This window comes from Schistocerca piceifrons, chromosome X (genome assembly GCF_021461385.2).
Source record: "Schistocerca piceifrons isolate TAMUIC-IGC-003096 chromosome X, iqSchPice1.1, whole genome shotgun sequence".
Lineage (NCBI taxonomy): Eukaryota > Metazoa > Arthropoda > Insecta > Orthoptera > Acrididae > Schistocerca > Schistocerca piceifrons.
The window spans coordinates 595187330-595210797 of record NC_060149.1 but is presented as its reverse complement, the minus strand read 5'-3'; the positions used below and the strand labels follow the sequence as shown (position 1 = coordinate 595210797).

Genomic DNA, 23468 nt, shown 5'->3' with positions numbered 1-23468 from the left:
ACAGAATTTCTCCTACATATCTTGCAGGACTATATAACATTTTTTATTGACAGCCCTTATTGATTATTTAGCCTGTTCTATAATAATTTCTGAAAAGCTCAAGTCTTCCTAGTATAACTATAGGTGTATATTCAAATTGTGTAAATTATGGCAATTGAGGGGTACAGAATTTTTTTTCATTCTTCTTTGGCTTCTGATTGTGACAAATGACAGTGACTGTCTCTCCCTGTAATAAGCCGACCTGATCTAAAGTCACAGACCTAACTGACCCAAAATAATCTGCACAACAGAAAGATTTCTGGTCAATATGGCACTACAACTGTCATTTAAAGAGAAAGACTCACTTTGTCACAACCTATGGGGCTGTTTCATAATGAAACTGTCAATGGGATGTTAAACCCAAATCTTCCTTCCTCCATTTCTTCAAACTAAAACTATCACTCTTCTTAGATCATTTGCTGAAAAGGGTACTCCTGGGAGATAAATATTGAAGCTTTGTGTCAGGTCGTGAAATATACTCGTATTATATATCATTTTCCACAAGAGACAAAATTTAACTCAAGTTTTCTCCAAGCACACAATTACAGTGTCGTAGGAGAATTATTTTTAGTGTACACTTTGCTTCACACTAATAGTTACAGTCTGGGACCATCCTGTAGGTTGTGGCTAACCTACTCTTTGCCATATCCTTTCACCTTTGGGTGTTAATCTAGAAAAATATGTGGGAGTGCTGCCATGCAAACACATGAGAGAAATATTAGCAGATTCTCGCTTTAAGTCAATTAATGACACATACTCTGGTGGCTTAAATGGTACAGCGTTGCTCATGAAATGGTACAGGTCTCAGCACAAACACTGATTTGCTATATACATGGTCTGTTCAAAAAATTTTGGACCTTTATAATATCACACCAGTGCTGTGATGGAGCAAAGTATGGTTGGCATCCCTGCACACACGTGTTTAATGTGTAACTGTTGGAAGTTTCATTGTTGTACATCTGTTAGTATTGTTCAGTGCTGTATTGAATAGGACACTGTGAATTTTGAGGTGGAGGAGTTAGAAGGGCAATGTGTCTTCATTAAATTTTCCGTGAAACTCTAGAAACCCTTTACAGAGACATACCAAATCATGCAGGAAGCCTACAATGATGAGTCCTTAAGCCATACTCACAATGGTTCACATGATTTAAAAATGGCCAGATGAAAGTTAAAGATTATCCTCATTCAGGATGCCCTTCGACATTTACTGATGATGCTCATGTCAGGAACATCAACAAAATTGTGCATGCCAATCAAAGGTTGGCCATCTGAGAGATTGCAGAAGAATTTAACATTTCAGTTGGATCACGTCATGAAATCCTGACACAGCATCTTGGAATGCATCACGCTGCCGCCAAGATCATACCATGGCTCACGTGTCAAGACCAGAAAGACCTGCACCTCACAATCGATGAAAAGCTTTTGGATCACACAAATGAGAATGAGATAGTCCTTAAGAGAACTGTAACTGCTGATGAGATGTAGGTCTATGGTTATGATGTTGGAACCAAGGTTTAATCTTCACAATGGGTTGGGAAAGGTTTTGCAAGACCAAAAGAAGCTCATCAGGTCAGGTCAAATGTCAAAGCTATGCTGATAGTTTTCTTTTACTTTGATGTATTAGTTCATCATGAATTCATGCCGCAGGGACAAAATGTTAATCAATGATACTGTCAGGACATGTTGCAACACCTACAAGAAAATGTGAGAAGGAAATGCCCTGAGATGTGGTGAGACAATTCATGGCTCTTGCATCAGGATAACGCACCTGCACATTCATCCCTGTTGGTGCATGACTATTGAATAAAAAATGAAATCACTGTGCTGCCACATCCCCTGTACTCTGCAGACCTGGCCACTGCATACATTTTTTATTTCCAAAGTTGAAAAACCCATTGACTGGGTGAAGATTTGCAATGATAGATGAGATAAAAACATTCGCAGACAGCACGTTACACGATCCAGCAAGAGGCATACCAAGACTGCTTCTGGAAGTGGAAATAATGTTGGGAGTGATGTATCAATTTTGGAGAAGAGTATTTTGAAGGAGACCATACACAATAAGTAAAAGGTAAGCGCAAGAAAAATTGTGGACAAAGTTCTGGATTTTTGAACAGACGTTGCAGTTTTAATTAATGACAGATTTTTATTTTGGTGGGCCATTACCTGCAGAGCAAAAGTTTGACTTTGAAATTTAGGAAAATGATAGCAAAAAATTAAACAAAAAGTGATGTATCAGTTGCCTCTATAGATGTTCATAATAATTATTGCATATGTGATTGTAATAGGGTGTATTGGTTTATGGTGTACAATGTTTGGTTTATGTAACAATACAGCTGCAGACTATGAAAATCACTGTATTATTAAGATAAAAGTTGTGGCAAGAAACATTTTGTTGTTTAAATTGTTCCTGAGTGGAATAAACATTTCATGTTTACTCGTAGTATTTTTAAAATATTTTCATTATGTGAAGTTCAGAACTCAAACATTGATTTCCCAAAGCAATTCAATGCAACACACAGTAATTCTCAAGAGAATAAACATAGAAGTTTTCTGCACATCTGTAATACCCTGAAGTAATGCTGTGTTTCTGATGGTGTGAGTGGCTCTGTAGTAGTACGCTTGTCTACCAAGTGACTGGGTTGGGCTCACTTCTCAGTTGTGGTAAGATTTTAAATGAAAGTGCATGTTACATGAGTATTTGCATGAAGCATAAAATATATAAAGATGAAAAAAATTCTGATGTGTTTCTTTAATTTAAACAATCTTTATTAACAATCCTTTACAAAAGATTGGTAATCAAGTATTTATATTTGCAATGAAATTGGATTTTTGTGTGTGCTATGTAATTAGAAACAAGGAGAGGTGAATTTTTCATAAAAATGACAATTAGATATGTGTTAATTAGCATACATCTGATGAATTTTAATTTAAATGATGCAGGTATTTGAATTGAACAAAAAAGAATGAAAAAAAAGTCATGACTGAAATGAGACATGAGCCAGATGATACCAGTCTACTGACTTTTTGCCCTCTTTATGTATTTTACACTTTATGGAAATGCTAGTAGAACATGGGCCTCTGTTCAAAAATTTACATCAGCCAGGAATTGATTCCAGGACTTGTGTGTGGCAGGGGAGCATCCTACTACACAGCCTTATTGCCAGTTGTGAAAAATGGACCTTACTGTAAGAAATTAAAAATTGTTGGAAAACTTCAAATTCAGTTTTCTCAAGAATTTTAGAGAGTGCAATGGAAGTGCTTTGGTTGATTGATATTTGAGTTCTGAACATCACATTAAAAAAAAAAAAAAAAAAATTACAAGAGTCCGATTGCTATGTAGTCTCCTTGTGAGTTAAAAATTTGAGTGAATATTAGAAAGAATGGTATTCTCATGCTATTGACAGCATCAAATGTAATCATTACTGCAGAAATCCTCTTCTCCTATCCTATAATGTGTTGTCATCTGTACCCAGTTTTGTCATCCTTTCTAATAATTTTCACAGATCTGGGGTAATCTATAATGGACAGTCAAATTAAAACAAGACAGATGAGAAAAAGTAAGTAAGCCATGTATTATGTAATTGTCAATACATTTATCCCTGAGTGAGAAAAGGCGGGCAGTGCCTTCACGGGAAATGTTTGTGGTTGCCTACGGAGCGATTATTGTTCCCAGGCATACACCTCTTCATGTGAAGCAAATCAGTGGCCACCAATGTCTGACTTCAGTGCTCCAAAACTGATGGAAATCACATGGGAAGAGATCAGAACTATATGAAGGATGTGTAATGGCTTCCCAGCAAAAGTACTTCAACATACATGAAACAACCTCTGCAGCATGTGGATAGGCTCACATGTTGCCGAGGTTGTTTTGACTATGCTGCAGATGTTTTGCTGGGAAGCCTTTAACATCCTCTATACAGTCTCAATCACTCCGCATCTTATTTCCATATTTTTGGAGCCCTGGGCAGTGCATGCCCGGGTACAATCATGGTTCTGCGGGCAACTGCAAAACTTTTTCCACGAAGGCATTGACCATATTGTCTCACAGTGACATAGATGTATTAACAATTGTGGAGATTACTTCTGAAATAATAAACAATTTACTTACTTTTTCCATCTTTCTCATTTTCATTTGACTGCCCCTTATTCAATAACAAATTCTTCGCCTACTCTCTGAATTGCTTAATGATACCTTCTAGTAAGAGTCTGGTTAGCTCTTCCTACTGCATAATAATGTGATTGAGATGGAATGGTACTCTTTAGTGGGGCCATATATTGCATTGAACATTTGCAAAAAGGAAAAGGTATGTGCTGGATTTAGACTCTAACACAGATGCTTGCCTTTTGTTGGAGACACTCTCCCAATTTAGCCACCTGCTTACTATTGTGGTCAACTCAGAGCTTCAGTTTCTTATTAGCTCTCCTTCATACATTTGAAGGAAAGAGAAAGATGGTTAGAGTGTATTTCTGCATTGTCACCAATGCCATTAGAAATGGAACCTTCAGTTTGGGAGATGGCATGTCATCCCAAAATGCATTTATGAATGGTTTAGTTGACAACACACTGACTCTCAAAAAGCGAGATATAGTTTAAAATTTTGCACTGGTACTTATTTTTTACAGTAATTAAAAGTTTCTTGTTGCTAAAATTATTAATTCAGTTCTCATTTCTTTCATTTCAGTCACTGCCAAAATCTGGTAATCACACTGCATTTCAGTTTTTTCAGACAGCTTCCTTTGCACACTATATTTCTTATGGATATAGTAACAATGGAAAATTGACCACAGCAAGCAGAGGGTGTTTCGTTTTTTAATGATGCTATGCTATTTTAAAAGTTTTGTTAATTTTTCAACATAATAATGATACATGTCCAGAGCAGAACTCTTGACTCGGTATTGGACAGCACAACTTGATAAATTTCTGCTTAACATCAAACCTATATGCTTTGTGAACTTTTGTGGAGCTGCTAGTAGTTCCACAAATTATGCCCTTTGTAAGGATATTTTTTCTGTTTATCTGTGCATCCTTTAGTTCATGAGGTCTCCTCTACCACTTGTTGATTTAATTATGTTTTATGTATTATATCAATCACATAAACAAGCTACATTCCTTCCCTTTTTACTATGGAAAATCAGTCTTTACATTTTTCAAGGATGAGTTGTTGACAGTTGAAACAATAGATAGAATGCAAGCTTGTTATTTTCATGATTGCACATACACTGGATTTGAAAGATATTATCTGCTTTAACTTTTGGTTTATTCAAATCAAAAAATATGGATAACATAATTAGTCATTGAGTTCAGAAGTCAGTCTTTGTCAACAGAAATAGTTCAACATTGCAGTACTATGGCTTTCAAAACAATGTACATGCTGGAAATGAAAATCAAATCTCTTACTGTAAATGTGAATGTTATTCAGATACTAATGACCTTCCTCCACATGTGCACAGAAATGGGTAGCTATTTTTCAGGTCATCCAGTAAATATGAGTGCCTAAAAGTTTCAAATAAATTTGAATTTTACATAAACCAAAGCTTCAAATATAACTTGAACTCTCTCCTTCCCTATATCAATGACTGTTGCATTAAAATCTCTTCTGATGTTCCTTAACTATAAAGAAAGCCTCTTTGTCCTTTGAACTCAATACAAAGGAGATTTTTTAAAACTTTATTACTTTACTGCTGTGCTTCATCACTTGAGTCACCCAGGGTTTGGTTTACTTTGTTCTTAATTTTTTGTGCTCTAATATAGTGATAAATTCTCTTTATGCTTACACCTCGTCCCAACAGGTCCCTATCCCCTTCCACCCTGTTTTGCCATAGTCAACTCAGCATGACCAGTTTTATCATATTTCTGTTTAGCTTGAAACTAATGCTTTTCTTAATTTTTCTGGTTATGGGGAACGCTCCTATCTTTTGCATTTATGATCAATTATTTTTTATTTATGCAGGAAACTGGGAATTATTCTACTGGGAATAAATTTTGATAACAAAAGACAGCTTTGGTCATATCAAGCCTTTTTCTGTATTGTATAGCAATATCTTCTCCATCAAAATGATTAACTGTGATTTGCTAGTTGTCTGGACTCCAGCCAAATTGTGACATTGTCAGCCATGTGCTGATAAATTCAGTTTAAATCAATTCTCAACATGGCTGGACCCATCATTTTTATAAACATTTATTTTTCCTATCACTAATAACAGCTCTTTTATAATATTAATTCCATCAACACTGTCTTCTTATCATTGATCCAGTGACCAGTGAGATCTTCATAAATTCAGCACTTGATATTAGGCCCCACTGAATCTGAGAACATCAGAACTTCATACACTGCTTAATTATGTTTTTCCAGAAACTTAGAGCGCACCATGATACTGGAGTTGCCATTTATTTAATGATAAATACTCAGTATGCTCAGTAACAGCTGATTTGCTTGGTTGCTTCAGTGAGATCTGTTTCTGGTGTTCCTTATGTAATCTCTCAGTTGACCAAATAGCATGTCCCATGTTAAACATGCCACATTTAATTACAGCAGTGGGTTTTCTTATAGCTAGAATACTAATCCATTTTAATATTTCCAGTGTGTTGAAAATTTGCAATTTATATGCTTAGAAATGAGTAACATATTTTAAAGTGTGTTTAGTGTCTCATTGTGGATATTTAGTAAATCAACTACTGGTAATGTCATGTGCTGTTAATTATTGTTGTATAATGTGAATGATGAAATTTGGTTTTATGTTATAAGTGTTTGGGTCAATAACAAGAATTTCGAAAACAATATAGTATTTTTGTTAAGAATTTTGTTGACAGGGAACCAGCATGTTTATTAAATTTCTTAAAGTGTTTATTAATGAGTCTGTCAACAGCTGCAGTACTTATATTAGGTGATTAGTTTCAAACCTTACAGGGTCACTTTCAAGCCTAGCCTTCTGAGGCTGCATTGACAGTGCATGATCTTAATAATAAACATCAAAATGGCAACACATGCTTTACAAAATGTTTGCATAATGAATGTCACAGTTGTCACAGTCCACAAATGCCTCTTAGCAAGTCATAATCAATCATTTTGACTTGCTAAGAGGCACATGTGGATTGTGGCATTCATTCTGCAAACATTTTACAAAGAGTATGTTGGCATTAAAGAAATTGCAAAAATACATTTATTTAAAAAGGCAGCTAAAAAGTACCTGTTATACAATACATTTTATACATTGAAGGATTACTTAGGTAAAACAGAGCAGGGATTTGATAAAAAAATGTTGTACAAATAAGTAATAATAATAATAATGATTATAAGACATCCAACATTCCTCATAACACCTTCGCTTTATGTTTTTTTCCCTTCTTCTTTCCTTTCTAGAAATACTTACCCCCAAGCTATGCATAGCACAATACTAACACCTCTTCCTCTTTCTGAGCTCAACATCACAATGTGTGTATAGTGTGTGCAGTGGCTGATAGTGAATATGAGTGTACAGTGTGGCATTACATTATTTAATAAGTTATTTGTAAGAAAAGTATTGTATACCAGGAGGTAAATCTAATGATTGTGTCTAACTAGAATTCTGTAAATATATGTGTATATGAATTAGTTTTTTTTAAATTGATCTAAACTTGTAAATACTTTGACATGTCCTATATCCTTGTAAAAAGATATCTACGGATGAATAAAGCTACTACTACTACTACCACTACTACTACTACTACATTGATGTTTATTATTAACATCAGGCACTGTCAGTGCAGCATCAGTAGGACAGGCTTGAGAATGAACCTGTAAAATTTGAAACTATTCACCCAATATAAGTTCTCCAACGATTGACAGAATCATTAATAAACACTTTAAAAAATATAGTATAAAATTTTCCTATAGACTGTGTTGGCACAGAAACCAAATTCATACATGAAAAATTAATAAACAATTGTTAACAACATTGAAGTTAAAAGTATCGTACATCAAGCCAAAACGATTATTGTAGTTGTTATGACTGGCTCATCATCAGGCTGCTGGGCAGCACTTCCCATTATCTTCTTCTACTTTCATTTATTATCAGTTTTGTAAAGAGTTACAGTTTCTTAACTAAAATTTTGTATAATATATTTACACATTCTGTATTCCATTCACACAACTAAGAAGCTTCAATAATTGTTCAGTACATTTGTTTTTTATATGACATGAAAAATAAAACCTCCAGTGTCATGAACAAAAACTAAAAATTCAATAATCTTTTTGGTGCAGTTTCAAATTCATAGATGAGAATGACTATTGCAGTGTTACTGTTTGGGGTGCAACCGGTGTTACTTCTGATCTGAAAACATGTTCACTAATATTTGTGAATAGAAGAAACCTCAGATTTCTCTGTGGTAATACCGCATGAAAAACCCATAAAAATCTGAATCAGTGTTACAAGTTTGGGAACAAACTTGCATAGCTATGATAATTTTCAAAAATAGATTGTGGAGATAAAGGTGACAGTAACAAACAAGTATCCTAACAGCTTTGTATTTTGACTTGTGTCAGCTACAGCTTATGAAATGATGAGCTATTACACTTCAGACTTCTTGCTTAAGTTGGCTTTCACTTTCCATGATAAGAATGTACACAAAATTTTCCTTTTATAAAAGCTGTTCACTGTGATATCACAAAATGTAGCTTTTACAGATGTCAATTTTTAAGTGTAATTGAAGTACTGGAATCAAATATGCAACACACCCCCATAATGACTATCACTTCCTTTGCCGAACGTACATGTGTGTGTGGTTTTGCTGTGTATGTTTAGGTATGATTGTGGATAAATGTCAGAAATGTCAGTGGGAGATGGGAACAGAGAAAATGTTATGTATTTTGTATAATTTACTTTATTTGACACATGTCACTAACAGAATATCTTTCAGGTAAACATGAATGTTTGTGTAGTTTTTATATTCAGACAATGTTTTATTTTCAGCATTACACAACAGTGCTGTTACTAAATATTGATTCTTAATTAGGGTCTTTTAATGTTATAGAAAAATTTTGCCTGGTATAATGATGATTGATTAGAATTTAAATGCACTAGAGATGAAAAGAATAGACTTCCTTCTCGGTATTTCCTTCTTTCTTTTTGCATTTGGCATGATTGTGACTTACAGCTGCTTTGCAGAATGCAGTATTGCATTGCTTGTATTTATAACATCCTTGCTTAGATCAGTTTCCCTATGTATTTCTCATACATGTTACTCCTCATATTGAAATATATACACACTCAACTGTAAATACAGCAGAATGGCTGCTAAATTGGTTGCCAGTAATTTGCTTTAGTTATTAAATATATGTACTGGTGCACAGTATTGTTAAATATATATTTTGAGAAATTTTCCAGCTGAATAGTTTAGCATTATGCTACACAAGCCATAAACTTCCTAGAGAACTACTGTTTTCTTATACAACAGAGTATGTACATATACTGTAAATTTTAAGAATTTTAAGAAACAAGTTATGTGTCATTGTTATCTACAACATAGAGATATATACACCCTGGACCAACTGTCAGAATTCTCCTAAAATTGTTGCTTTAAATTTGATGTAAATTACCACTAAGACATTGCAGTACTCTGTCCTATGGCAAAGTCATTAATCTGAATAAACAAGGACATGCTAACAGACAGTATAAGTGTTTAATCCTTTAACAACTATTCGGTTTGTTAAATATATGTCCAGATGTCACAATACAGGCATGCTTATAATTAATAAAATAAAACTATTGCATTATAAGAAACTAGTTATTTTATTGTGGAGTTATTAAGAAACAAAATAAATAACTGCTTGACAGTACACTTACTATCTGGTGGTGTAAATATATTTACAGTAAAGAAATAATTTTCATCTTTGCCGGCCGCGGTGGTCTAGCGGTTCTAGGCACTCAGTCCGGAACTGCGGGACTGCTACGGTCGCAGGTTCGAATCCTGCCTCGGGCATGGATGTGTGTGATGTCCTTAGGTTAGTTAGGTTTAAGTAGTTCTAAGTTCTAGGGGACTGATGACCACAGATGTTAAGTCCCATAGTGCTCAGAGCCATTTGAACCATTTTGTTCATCTTTATTGTATGTGATACAATACTTTAATTTACAGCAATATAATACTAACTGGGCCTTCCTTAATCTTTTTTGTGTTTATATTTTACAGTATATAATGAATCTTTAATAGGAAAATATGAAGCTGGCTGTAATAAACGACTTCCACCAAGCAATGACAAGGCATCTGCATTGTTTACTAGCATTCTTTCTCATGCCCATTTTACGAGTATGAGTATTAATCACAACATACAATGCCAAACTGTGGAAACACCAGGTTGGAATATCAACAGTATTAGGAAAAAGAGAGATTGCTACTCACTGTAAAGAAGATCTGTTGATTTGCAGACAAGCAAAACGAAAATACTGCTAGACTGTTTCACACAATAGCTTTTCGCCAAAGCCTTCTTCAGCAAAGAAAACACATACTCACATTCACATGCAAGCACACTTCACGTACACGTGACTACTACCACCAGCAGCACCAACCAGAATGTGAATGTGATGTGAATAGCAATCTGGAGTGGGAGTGGGGATGGGTGTGGTATAGCAGGGTATGGATGGGGGGAGAGAAGAGTGCTGTCTGGCAGGACATGCTGGGACTAGATACTGCCAGATGCAGCATCAGGAGGTGGGCTGTGTTGGAAAAAATGGGGACCAGAACAGGAGAATAGCGGAAAAGGAGAGGTGCAGGGAAAGGAAAGGATGGGAAGGTATGTTGGTGGAGGGCGGCACACAAAGAGAATGAGGGAATATGAAAAAGGGGGAGGTGACAGGACAAGGGGCCAGAAACTGTTGGGTGGAGGGTGTGGGGACAGTGGGTTACTGTAGGTTGAGGTTGGTTGGTTGGTTTGTGGGATTAAAGGGACCAGACTGCTACAGTCATTGGTCCCTTTTTCCAAGTACTAAAAACACCAACAGAGAATAAAAACGATTAACAGAATAGAGCACAGACGACACAGAACAAGAGAAACTGAGACAAAGACAATACAAAACGAACTAAAATCACACAGAGTGTGACGGTGGTTGGCCGACCATAGAAATAAAAAAGAAAAAGCCAACCACTTAAAACACATTAAAAAATCAGTTTAAAACCGGAGGCCAAGGCCAGAATCAACACAAAACAATAAGATAAAACAGAAACACTTAGATTAAATGATAAAAACCTCCTGCCCGAATAAAACGTAAAACTAAGTCAGCCATAGCAGAGTCCTCTGTTAAAAGGGCAGGGAGCATGTCAGGGAGTGTGAATGACTGCCTGAGCACAGCTAAAGGCGGACACTCCAATAAAATATGGACCACAGATAAAACGGAGCCGCAGCGACATAGAGGTGCGTCCTCACGGCGCAATAAGGGGCCATGCGTAAGCCGAGTGTGCCCAATGCGCAGCCGGCAGAGGACAACAGACTCCTTGTGGGAGACCCGCATGGACGACCACCACACAGTCGTCGTCGCCTTGATTGGACGGAGTTTGTTGGGCATGGGCAGATTGCGCCATTCAGCATCCCAAACCGAAAGAACTTCACGGTGTAAGACTGCCCGCAAATCAGTCTCCGGGAGGCCAATCTCCAGAGATGATTTACTAGTGGCCTCTTCCGCCAGGCGGTCTACATTCTCATTGCCAGGTATCCCAACATGGCCTGGGGTCCACACGAAGACCACAGAGTGGCCTCAATGCGCAAGAGTATGCAGGGACTCCTGGATAGCCAGCACCAGACGGGAATGAGGGAAACACTGGTCGAGAGCTCGTAAACCGCTCAGGGAATCGCTACAGATAACGAAGGACTCACCTGAGCAGGAGCGGATATACTCTAGGGCATGAAAGATGGCGACTAGCTCAGCAGTGTAAACGCTGCAGCCATCCGGCAAGGAACGTTGTTCGGAATGGTCCCCTAGAGTTAGCGCATAACCGACTCGACCAGCGACCATCGAGCCGTCAGTGTAAACTATGCCAGAGCCCTGATGCACGGCCAGGATGGAATAAAAGTGGCAGCGGAAGGCCTCTGGAGGTACTGAGTCCTTCGGGCCCTGTGCCAAGTTGAGCCGAAGGCAAGGGCGAGGCGCACTCCATGGGGGTGTATGCAGAGGTGCCCGGAAAGGAGGTGGAACAGGAAAAAACCCAAGCCCGGAGAGAAGCTCCTTGATGTGTACGGCGATCGGACAACCCGACCGGGGCCGATGGTCTGGCAGATGGACGACTGACTGTGGGAACAGGACACGGTAATTTGGATGCCCAGGCAAGCTAAAAACATGGGCAGCATAAGCAGCCAGTAGTTGTTGACGTCATAACCGCAGTGGAGGGACACCTGCGTCCACTAGTATGCTGTCCACAGGGCTGGTGTGGAAAGCACCAGTGGCAAGGCGTATCCCGCTATGGAGGATTGGGTCCAGCACCCGCAACGCAGATGGGGATGCTGAGCCATAAGCCAGGCTCCCATAATCCAGGCGAGACTGGATTAACGCCTGGTAGAGCCGTAACAGGGTAGATCGGTCGGCGCCCCAGCGGGTGTGGCTCAAGCATCGCAGAGCATTGAGGTGGCGCAAACACGCCTGTTTGAGCTGCCGGATATGAGACAGCCAAGTCAACCGGGCATCAAAAACCACCCCCAAAAACCTGTGTGATTCCACCACGGAAAGAAGTTCGCCAGCAAGATAAAGCCACGGCTCCGGGTGGACAGTACGTCGCCGGCAGAAATGCATAACGCAGGTCTTGGCTGGCAAAAACTGGAACCCATGAGCTACAGCCCAAGACTGCGCCTTGCGGATAGCGCCCTGTAGCTGACGTTCAACAGAGCGTAGTAAAGGCAGAAGTCGTAAGCATACAGGGAAGCGGAGATAGAATTTCCCACGGCCGCAGCGAGCCCGTTAATGGCTATTAAAAACAGGCAGACACTTAAAACAGAACCCTGTGGCACACCGGTCTCCTGGACGTGGGAGGAACTATATGAGGCCACGACTTGCACGCGGAAGGTACGATACGACAGAAAATTTCTGATAAAGATTGGCAGAGGGCCCCGAAGATCCCATCCATGAAGCATAGAAAGGATGTGATGATGCCATGTCGTATCGTACGCCTTCCGCATGTCGAAAAAGACAGCGACCAGGTGCCGATGGCAGGCAAAGGCAGTACAAATGGCCGACTCCAGGCTCACCAGATTGTCGGTGGCGGAGCGGCCTTTACGGAACCCACCCTGAGACGGAGCCAGAAGGCCCCAAGACTCCAGTACCCAATTCAAGCGCCGGCTCACCATCTGTTCAAGCAACTTACAAAGAATGTTGGTGAGGCTAATGGGACGGTAGCTGTCCACCTCCAGAGGGCTCTTTCCAGGTTTCAAAACGGGGACGACAACGCTTTCCCACCATCGCGACGGAAACTCCCCCTCGACCCAAAGACGGTTGTAAAGATCGAGGAGGCGCCGCTGGCAGTCCACTGAAAGGTTTTTCAGCATCTGACAGTGGATGCCATCTGGCCCAGGAGCGGTATCAGGACAAGCGGCTAGGGCACTGCGAAATTCCCACTCACTGAATGGAGCATTGTGGGATTCTGGGTGGTGGGTGCGAAACGAAAGGCTCCGATGTTCCATCCGCTCTTTAGTGGAGCGGAAGGCCAGCGGGTAATTGGAAGAAGCGGAACTGAGAGCAAACTGCTCTGCCAAGCTGTTGGCAATTTCATCGGAGTCTGTACAAACTGCTCCATTCAGTGAGAGCGCAGGGACACTGACAGAGGTCCGATAGCCATAGAGGCGTCGGATCTTGGCCCAGACCTGGGATGGAGAGACATGGAGGCCAATGGTGGACACATACCACTCCCAGCACTCCTGCTTGCTTTGGCGGATAAGGTGGCGGGCCCGTGCTCGCAGCCGTTTGAAGGTGATGAGGTGTTCAATGAAGGGATGTCGCTTGTGACGCTGTAGCGCCCGCCGGCGATCTTTAATCGCTGCAGCGATCTCAGGCGACCACCAAGGCACAGTCCACCGCCGAGGGGACCCAGAGGAACGGGGAATGGCAGATTCGGCGGCAGTAATGATGCCGGTGGTGACCGATTGAACCACCGCATCAATGTCATCATTAGACAGAGGCTCAATAGCGGCAGTGGAGGAGAACAAGTCCCAGTCAGCCTTATTCATAGCCCATCTGCTAGGACGCCCAGAAGAGTGACGCTGTGGTAGTGACAGAAAGATCGGAAAGTGGTCACTACCACACAGGTCGTCATGCACACTCCATTGGACAGACGGTAAGAGGCTAGGGCTACAGATTGAAAGGTCAATGGCGGAGTATGTGCCATGCGCCACACTGAAGTGTGTGAAGGCACCATCATTTAAAATCGAGAGATCGAGCTGCGACAATAAATGCTCAACGGTGGCGCCTCGACCTGTTGCCACTGACCCACCCCACAGAGGGTTATGGGCGTTGAAGTCGCCCAATAGCAAGAAAGGTGGCGGCAATTGGGCTATCAGCGCAGCCAGGACATACTGCGAGACATCACCATCCGGTGGAAGGTAAAGACTGCAGACGGTAACAGCCTGTGGCGTCCACACCCGAACAGCGACAGCCTCTAAAGGTGTGTGGAGAGGGACAGACTCGCTGTGCAAAGAGTGAAAGACATAGAGGCAGACGCCACCAGACACCCTTTCATATGCTGCCCGGTTCTTATAATAACCCCGATAGCCACGGAGGGTGGGGGTTCGCATTGCTGGAAACCAAGTTTCCTGAAGAGCAATGCAGAAGAAAGGGTGAAGGCTGATAAGTTGGCGGAGCTCAGCTAGATGGTGGAAGAAACCGCTGCAGTTCCACTGGAGGATGGTATTGTCCATGGCGGAGAAAGGCGTGACGGGACTGGGAAGGCAGATTACGCCGCTGGGTCACCTGCTGCCTCCGATGGAGCACCCGTGCAAGTGCTATCCATTGCGTCTGAGGGACCCGCGAGATCGAGGTCCTCAGCAGACGCAAGGATCTCCACCTCATCATCAGACGCAGAGCTTTTAGGTAGCGGTGGAGTAGGTGCCACTGCAGGTGTCTTGGTCTTACGGGTCTTCAAAGTCATTTTCTCTCGCTGTTCCTTTGGTTGCCGTTGTTGAGAGGGCTTATTGGAGTCAGTCTCGGGGACCGAAGAGGATCGCGAAGCCCGTCGACCAGCGATCTGTGGTGTCTTCAGCCACTGGTTGGTGTCTGCTGTGCCGCTGGTAGGAACCTGGGAAGGGAGTGACCCAAGGGATCCCTTCCGAGCGAGAGAAGCCAAAGAAGACTTACGCTTCTCCGGCTTAGAAGTGGGGACTGGTGTCCCCAGTGGTTTAGTGGGTGCTGCTCCCGAGGTAGATGGTGTGGGAGCAACAGCGAGAGAAGGGGCCCCCATCGTCAAGGGGGCAGGTGAGGTCCTCTGACTCTGAGAGCTGACGGTATGACTTGCAGCTGAAGGAGCTGGAGCAGGAGTGACAGTGGAGGCATAAGATGACATCATGCGCACAGGATGTAACCGTTCAAATTTCTGCTTAGCCTCAGTGTAGGTCAGTCGGTCCAGGGTCTTATATTCCATGATTTTGCGTTCTTTCTGGAAGATTCTGCAGTCTGGCGAGCAAGGTGAATGGTGCTCCCAGCAGTTGACACAGATGGGAGGCAGGGCACATGGAGTATCGGGATGAGATGGGCGTCCACAATCTCGACATGTGAGGCTAGAAGTACAGCGAGAGGACATGTGACCGAACTTCCAGCACTTAAAGCACCGCATCGGGGGAGGGATATAGGGTTTGATGTCACATCGGTAGACCATCACCTTGACCTTCTCTGGTAATGTATCACCTTCGAAGGCTAAAATGAAGGCACCGGTAGCTACCTGCTTGTCCCTCGGACCCCGATGAACGCGCCGGGCGAAATGTACACCACGGCGCTCTAAATTGGCGCGCAGCTCGTCATCAGACTGCAAAAGTAGGTCCCGATGGAAAATAATACCCTGGACCATATTTAAACTCTTATGTGGGGTGATGGTAACGTTAACATCCCCCAACTTGTCACAAGTGAGTAACCTGTGTGACTGGGCAGAGGATGCCGTTTTTATCAAAACTGACCCAGAGTGCATTTTGGACAAGCCCTCCACCTCCCCAAACTTGTCCTCTAAATGCTCTACAAAGAACTGAGGCTTCACGGATAGAAACGAGTTACCATCAGCTCTGGTACAGACGAGATACCTGGGCGAATACATGTCACTGTCATTCATTGCCTTTCGTTCCTCCCATGGTGTGGCCAGGGAGGAGAACGATTTGGGGTCATAAACGTTAGCTTTAAAATGAGCCCTCGAACGCTTAGAGACTGCTGGTGGCTGGCCGCCAGCGAGAGATGATGTACCACGCTTCATTGCGGGTCATCCGTCCTGATGCCACCTACTCCGACCAAGGGCCCTCCCCGCGGGCGCCACCCAGCCACAGCAATAGCCACCTGGCAGGATGGCCATTGCCGGGAGTCCTGATGCCCCAGGGAGATGGGCATCTACTCCTTGGCATACGTGGGGAGTTAACGGCGCAGGCATCAGTAGAGCGATCCCTGCGTTGTCAGGGGGCTACAACCAACAGGGTACATGGCGGCCCCACCACAACAGACTGGCTACCGCGCTGGATCTTAGGTGCAAAAATGTCCAAGGCCATCGCCGCAGTTAAAAGCAACACTGCAGAGTGCAGCGTGGGAATCGCACCCAGGGACGTATCCTCGCCCAAGAGATGGAAAACGAGCGGGACACCATTGCAACGATAAAAAAGGTGGCTAAAGGTCTCAATGCACGACGGATACAGTGCACCAATTGGCTCGCTCTTCGGAATAATTTAGAAAGGTGGAGGTCAAACCCAAGAGGGGACCATCACATAAGGCCGAAACATGTGAGACTCCTTTTAGTCGCCTCTTACAACAGGCAGGAATACCGCGGGCCTATTCTAACCCCCGAACCCACAGGGGGATGTAGGTTGAGGCTGGGATAATTTTAGGAATGGGGAATGTGTGCAGTTCAGTGCATCTGTGCAGTTCAGAAAGGCTATTGGTGGAGGGGAGGATCCAGATGGCCTGTGTTGTGAAGCAGCCACTAAAATCGAGCATGTTATGTTCAGCTGTATGTTGCATCACAGGGTGGTCTATTTTGATCCTGGCCCCAGTTTGGTAGTGGCCATTCATTCTGGTGGACAGCTGGTTGGTAGTCATACCAATATAAAAAGCTGTGCATGGATGCAGCAGAGCTGGTATATAACACGGCTGCTTTCACAGGTGGCCTGGCTTTTGATGAGGTAAGATAAGTCTGTGACAGGACTGGAGGAGGAAGTGCTGGGTGAATGGATTTGGCAGGTCTTGTACCTGTGTCTTCCTCAGCGATATGATACCTATGGCGAGGGGTTGGGGCTGGGAGTGGCATAGGAATTGAATAGGATGTTGTGGAAGTTAGGTGGGCATTCCACTTTAGGATCTTGGATAGGATGTCTCTCATTTCAGGGCATGATGATAGATAATCAAAGTGGATGTAGATCAGTTGTTACAGTCAGGGGTGGTATTGGATGATGAAGGCACTGTTTCGTAGCTGGCTCTTGGGGCTGGTGGGAGGACTGGGTGTGTGTGGGGAAATGGCTTGGTAAATCTGTTTGCAGACTAGTTCCAGGGGAACTGCTAAGGTTTCACCAAGGTCTTTACAGACAGGCACCATTCCCTGGAACTAGTCTGCAAACAGATTTCCCATGCCATTTCCCAACACACTCCCAATCCTCCCACCATTCCCCAAGAGCCAGCTACAAAAGAGTGTCCCTTTCATCACCCAACAATTACCTTATGGATTGAAACAACTGAACCACATCCTTTGTCATGTGTTTGATTATCTATCACCATGCCCTGAAATGAGAGACATCCTACAACATACAGCTGAACATAATATGCTTGATTTCAATGGCTGCTTCACAACTCAGACCATCTGGATCCTCGCCTCCACCACAAGTTTTTCTGAACTGTACAAATGGGAGTCACTTTTACAACATATTCTCCACTCCCAAAAGTGTCCCAACCTTAACCAACGGTAACTTACCTTTCTCACACCCTCCACCCAACAGTTTCCACCCCCCCCCCCCCCCCCCGTCCCTAAGTTCCTTCCTTTTCACATACTTTCACTCCCTTTATGTGCTGTCCCCTGCCAATGTACCCTCCTGTCCTTTCCCCTTCCCTGCTCCTCTCCTTTCCCAATCCTTATCTTTTCTGGTCCCCATTTCATCCCCCACATCCCCACCTCGCGATGCTGTGCCTGGCGCTCTCTAGTCCTTGCATGTTATGCCAGACAGTGCTCTTCTCTCGCCCCATTCATAATGTGCTATCCCTCCCCCTTGCCCATGCCACTCCAGATTGCTATTACATGACAGTCACATTCTGACTGGAACTGCCAGTGGTATCAGTCATGTCTGCATGAGGTATGCTTACTTATGTGAATATGTGTGTGTTTTGTTTACTGAAGAAGTCTTTGGCTGAAAGCTGTATGTGTAACAGTCTTTTCATTGTGCCTGTCTGTACCTCAACAATATACAATCCATCACATTGGTAGAATGAGAGTACTAAATTGTAGTACTAGTGATTTCATGGCTTATGATATAAGGATGACAATCAGAAGGATCTCAATTCAAACCAAAGGCACACTCTCCATTCACTATATAATTGTTTTTAAAGCTATAATAAGTTATGTCACTGGGTATCACTACAAAGCTGATATATTTTTCCTATTAACTATAATTGATTTTCAAACTTATTCATGTTTACAAAAAATTGATGTCATGCTCATATGGTGTAACACACAGAGATGGCCACATCAACCAGCTTGGAGTGGTTCCAAGTTAGCAGATATTGGTCTAGCACACCAGGTAGACTTGGTGTAAATTTTAGATTGTTTCCCAGATCCATGTAGGTGCAAGTGTCAGGCTGGTTTTCTATCTCCACTTCATAAACACAGTACACAAACAGTTAAAATGTGAGTAAACACTTGAGTAGACTTTGCATATCTCCCAGAGAGATGGCATATATGATATTTCTTTACTTAGATGAAGTTATCATTAGATTGTGAGGACTCAGACATGGCATGCCAGATATGGTGTATACTCTTCAAACAGTAAAACACCAAAGACTGTGAAAAATTTTAAAATTTTTGTGCAGTTCCCTTTAGGAAAGTAACATCAGAGTGACAAACTTTTTATGTAATTTGCTTTCTGTGGATTTCTAACTGATATAATTTTTAAGTAGAAAGCTACTTTTTCACAAATTATAATTTTGATAGATCAGTTTCACCTGCTGTGTCATCTTGAACAAATTTGTTGCAGTTAAATCAAAAACATTCTACTTCCTATGGGAGTCTAAGGAAATTTGTGTCATGATTTTTATACAAATCTAATAAAGAAGTGCTGTGCTACATTTGGTAGAGATTTCTGTCAAAGTATGTATTTTGTAAATTATTTCAATTTGTTATAACAAAACATTCATCTACCCAAAGGTTGCTTTGAACACCACAGTGCTATAATACTTTTGATTATAGTGGAAGTGGTGTGCCCTTGACTTTCTCAGTCCTGTGAACAAACTCATCCACTATATTACTGTAGGTACTTAACAAAGAAATATATTACTGAACATAATTAAATTTATGTCCTCTTTCATATAACATATTCAAACAACATATGCATATTCTTAAGTATTATCTTTTCTGTATTCCACATAATATTTCTGTATACGGTTAGGCTTGCATGTTTGGTTAAGGGGTTGTTTTAAGAAGCTGTACAGCATTCTAATAATGAAGCAAATGAGTAAATCAACTGTGCCATTTAAAGTGGAAATCTACAGTCAGAGTCACTATGATATATCAAAAGAAGTATTATACTACACAAGAATGTACATAAAGTAATAGTTTGTGTCTATAAATGTACCACAAGCATTCTTGTCAAAGTAGCTTAAAAGGATTATTTTCTAACCTTGAAATAATTCTGAATCATCAACTGGTGCTTTATTATAAATTTGTTTAACTTGTTGCACTGTAGCTTGCTTGTTGATATAAACCTCTACATTCTGTGTGTAATATGAAGATACTGATACTTGTAAACCACTGTATGACATTCAACATTTCTCTCTTCCTTTGCATGTAAACATCTTGCTTCTTCAGTAATTTAACAGATGTTTATTATGTCTTCCATTCAAAACTCCACTGATGACTTAGAAGTATCTTACACTCCTGGAAATGGAAAAAAGAACACATTGACACCGGTGTGTCAGACCCACCATACTTGCTCCGGACGCCGCGAGAGGGCTGTACAAGCAATGATCACACGCACGGCACAGCGGACACACCAGGAACCGCGGTGTTGGCCGTTGAATGGCGCTAGCTGCGCAGCATTTGTGCACCGCCGCCGTCAGTGTCAGCCAGTTTGCCGTGGCATACGGAGCTCCATCGTAGTCTTTAACACTGGTAGCATACCGCGACAGCGTGGACGTGAACCGTATGTGCAGTTGACGGACTTTGAGCGAGGGCGTATAGTGGGCATGCGGGAGGCCGGGTGGACGTACCGCCGAATTGCTCAACACGTGGGGCGTGAGGTCTCCACAGTACATTGATGTTGTCGCCAGTGGTCGGCGGAAGGTGCACGTGCCCGTCGACCTGCGACCGGACCGCAGCGACGCACGGATGCACGCCAAGACCGTAGGATCCTACGCAGTGCCGTAGGGGACCGCACCGCCACTTCCCAGCAAATTAGGGACACTGTTGCTCCTGGGGTATCGGCGAGGATCATTCGCAACCGTCTCCATGAAGCTGGGCTACGGTCCCGCACACCGTTAGGCCGTCTTCCGCTCACGCCCCAACATCGTGCAGCCCGCCTCCAGTGGTGTCGCGACAGGCGTGAATGGAGGGACGAATGGAGACGTGTCGTCTTCAGCGATGAGAGTCGCTTCTGCCTTGGTGCCAATGATGGTCGTATGCGTGTTTGCGCCGTGCAGGTGAGTGCCACAATCTGGACTGCATACGACCGAGGCACACAGGGCCAACACCCAGCATCATGGTGTGGGGAGCGATCTCCTACACTGGCCGTACACCACTGGTGATCGTCGAGGGGACACTGAATAGTGCACGGTACATCCAAACCGTCATCGAACCCATCGTTCTACCATTCCTAGACTGGCAAGGGAACTTGCTGTTCCAACAGGACAATGCACGTCTGCATGTATCCCGTGCCACCCAACGTGCTCTAGAAGGTGTAAGTCAACTACCCTGGCCAGCAAGATCTCCGGATCTGTCCCCCATTGAGCATGTTTGGGACTGGATAAAGCGTCGTCTCACGCGGTCTGCACGTCCAGCACGAACGCTGGTCCAACTGAGGTGCCAGGTGGAAATGGCATGGCAAGCCGTTCCACAGGACTACATCCAGCATCTCTACGATTGTCTCCATGGGAGAATAGCAGCCTGCATTGCTGCGAAAGGTGGATATACACTGTACTAGTGCCGACATTGTGCATGCTCTGTTGCCTGTGTCTATGTGCCTGTGGTTCTGTCAGTGTGATCATGTGATGTATCTGACCCCAGGAATGTGTCAATAAAGTTTCCCCTTCCTGGGACAATGAATTCACGGTGTTCTTATTTCAATTTCCAGGAGTGTATTTACATTAAGCCTATCTGGAAACTCTCCATCCTATATCTTGGTTTCTTTCATGTCTGATGAATTTTCAGTCATAGTAAATCAATAATTTCCATCTGGCATAAACATAATCGTACCATTATTCTCATATATTGAGCTCGGTATTTTCAGTGGATATATACTTCTATTATTTGTGCAAATATTGTAAACTGTTAGAATTAATATGGCACAGTGTGCTACTTTTGACACTAGTTGATGTCTATAGTTCTTCTGTTGGAGTTGCTGATGGTGCAGGATATTGTATTCTTTTAATCTATGTATATAGTTGTGCACTCAGATCTAAATATTAACAGTTTATTGTAAAATTGATGTCTTCTGCTGTGTGCATAGTCCGTGAAAGATTATCAATGTTGCTGTATATTTATGCAGCATTTTATCTGCAAGAGGCTCCCATATTCAACAGGAGCATTGTTGAATCTGTGCACAGTGAGTAAGGTCATCCACATCAGAATATGTATGACAGTGTATTTTGCATATCAATACATTATGTGAACTGTGACATAATTTCTACTTCAGGTAACTAATGATTTAACAGTATCATTGATCTTTTACCATTATGAAGCAACAACAACTGTATTTGAACTGCAGCTTTCCTAATTACTCTCATCCACAAGAATAAAACACCTACAGAGTACTGAAAATCAACATACCAGTTTGAAAGGAGATTGTTCTTCCAATGTGAACAGTGCCATAATTTTAGCTATTATCTCACTTTTAAAACAGAAACAGTTTTTTGTAGTTTCTGCAACATTTTTGCCTCCTTGCCCAGCTTGGAAAACTGAATGGCATGTACATGATGTACCCCAATTACAAACACTGCCATTACATTTGTAACTATAAATATATTTGCACCAGTATTTTAACAGCGTGTCAGGACTTAGCCAAACATCATCTGTCTCACTGGCTACACTCTCAACACACTAAAGTATTAAAAACCTAACAGTCCTCTGTTGAAACCAAACTTTCAGTCCTATGCTGAAATTGTGTGATCAAATATGTAACAACTACATTCTGACACTTAGTGTGTCACATACATACTAAGCCTCTGACATAGAATCAGAGCAATAAATCTCGTAAAGAATAGAGCGCATAAGTGCTCCAAAATGTTTAAGCTTTTTTTCCATATGCCTATTACACACAAGACTCATTGGGAGTAATGCATTTATGTAGTGGCTTCATACAAGTATTGCCTATCTTGTTTTGCTTACTGTTGCTTGTGTGTACAGTTCCACAGATATTTTACACCAATATGATGTATTTTGGTTACCACTTCAATGTGCAATGTAATGAAAATGAACAGTGATCATGCAGAATATTGTAAGCAAAGTAATGCAGGTTTTCTTCCTTCTTAGTCCATATCATTGTCTACAGAAAGTACGGTATGAGCAATACGATATAAATGGTCTTACAAACAGGTACTACATCATGTATTTATTCTTTCTCAAGGCGTCTACTTTTTGTAGTGAGCATTAGTTGCCAAAGAAGAATTGTCTCATTTGAAGCTAGATTTCTGTGTTTATGTTCTTCTGGCACATGAAAGCCCTTAATTCTTCTGTTGCACATAAATATAACATTATGTGGCACTCCTATGGTGTTAACTTTTAAATGATTGTGTACTTTAATGCTTCATACCCATACTGTTTGTCATCACTTGATTTAGTTTATATTTCTTTAATTTACTTCAGCAACGGCTTTTAAATA

At 42.0% G+C, this 23468-nt stretch overlaps 1 protein-coding gene across 1 annotated transcript in view; it reads left to right on the top strand.

The window, feature by feature from the left end:
* Nucleotides 1-23468, top strand: part of LOC124722543 (microtubule-associated protein 1B-like) — a 633686-nt gene that overhangs the window by 546367 nt on the left and 63851 nt on the right. The window lies entirely within an intron of this gene.